Below are 1,970 nucleotides of genomic sequence, written 5' to 3'. Positions count from 1 at the left end.
TTTGATAGAGCTTAATCTTCAGATTGCATGCCATTCCGAACAAAAGTACGATCGACTCTAGTCGTGCAACTGGGGCAAATGTCTCATCAAAGTCCACACCTTCGATTTGTGTGTAGCCTTGTCCCACAAGTCTAGATTTGTTTCTGACCACGTTCCCATTTTCATTAGTCTTTTTCTTGTGGATCCATTTAGTGCCAATGATGTTGACACCATCAGGTCGTGGAACTAGTTCCCATACCTGTAACCGATCAAACTGCTCAAGCTCCAGATGCATAGACTCTGTCCAAAACTCATCATTTAGTGCTTCCTGGAGTGTTTTAGGTTCAATCAAGGATACAAAACACTCGAGTTCGTTCATCTCAACTATGAAGCACGCAAGCTTGACCATTTCCTTGAAGTCAATCTCCTTCTTCCTTGTGACTCTCTCGTCAAACACTCCACCAATCACATCAGCAGCAGAGTGATTCTTATGCACTTTAGCTTTATCCAGATTAACATGCTGTTCCCTGGTCTGATCATCCTCTCCTTCTGACTCGTATTTTATTTTTACCTCAGAGGATGATGAAGCTGGCTGTGTGACACACTCAATTTTCTGAGTTACTCGTGCTTGATAGAATATTATACTGTCATCAAACACAACATTTACATTATCTCCAATGAACTTGGTGCGTTGGTTGAACACTCTGTATGCTGAGATGTTTGTTGAATATCCTAGAAACATCCCAACGTCACTCTTTGCATCAAACTTCCCGAGATGTTCTTTATCATTCAAGATGTAGCACAGATAACCAAAGACGTACATATGACTGAGGTTTGGCGTCTTTCCCTTGAACACTTCATATGGAGTAGTTTTTTGTGTTAGGCTTGACATACACGCGATTTATCACATAACACACAGTGGCTATAGCCTCTGCCCAAAAATCGGATGGTACACTGTTTCCACACTGCATAGCTCTAGCCATCTCCTGTAGTGTCCTATTTTTCTTTCCACTACTCTATTTTGTTGAGGAGTTCTGGGAGCTGCATACTTATGTTGGATTTCTTGACTGTGACAGAATTTATCAAATTCTTCATTTTGAAACTCACCTCCATGATCACTCTTGATCTGCACTATGCCGCCTTTTTCCTGTTTGAGTTGCAAAGCCAGAATACGGAAACTTTCCAATGCATCAGATTTGTTCCTCAGGAAGTCTACCCAAGTGTATCTGGAGAAGTCATCTACAAGAACAAAGATGTATCTTTTTCCAGCAATGCTGTCTGGCGTGATTGGTCCCATAAGATCCATATGCACCAGCTCTAGTATCCCCTTGGATCTGATCTCAGAAATCTGCTTGTGCTGAACGTTAACCTGTTTTCCCTGACAGCAACCTCCACACACAGTGTCAGTTTGTTTCTCCAGTTCTGGAACTCCCCTGACAACCTCAGCATTGACCAGTCGGGTCAGAGCATTAGTATTCATGTGTCTGAGTTTTTTGTGCCAAAGATCCAACTTAGATTCTTTAGCCGAGTAGCACAAATGTGATGGCTTCCACATATAACAATTGTTTCCAGATTGCACACCGCATAGAACCACATTCCCTCTAGCATCGACAGCTCGACATTCTTTGCTGTTGAAGATAACCTCCAATCCCTCATCACACAGTTGGCTGACACTGATGAGTTTTGCCTTAAGACCATCCACATAGAAGAAATTAATGAGTCTAGGTAAGACAGCCTTGTCCAATTCACCCACACCTCGTATCTTTCCTTGACCACCATCACCGAAGGTTACTTTGCCTCCTTTGATAAACTCTAGCTTCTCACAGAAATCTTGATTTCTTGTCATATGTTTTGAGCAGCCACTATCAAAGTACCAATGAGTATCAAACTGTAGGTTGGAATCAGAACTTGTGTATGCAACGTTGCTCACTAACTCAGTTTCGGTAGACAAGGTTGTAAAGTTGCAGATGATAGGTTGTTCTGCATCAGTG

The sequence above is a fragment of the Brassica oleracea genome, chromosome C2 (assembly GCF_000695525.1).
Source record: "Brassica oleracea var. oleracea cultivar TO1000 chromosome C2, BOL, whole genome shotgun sequence".
Lineage (NCBI taxonomy): Eukaryota > Viridiplantae > Streptophyta > Magnoliopsida > Brassicales > Brassicaceae > Brassica > Brassica oleracea.
Note: the sequence above shows the minus strand (reverse complement) of the source record.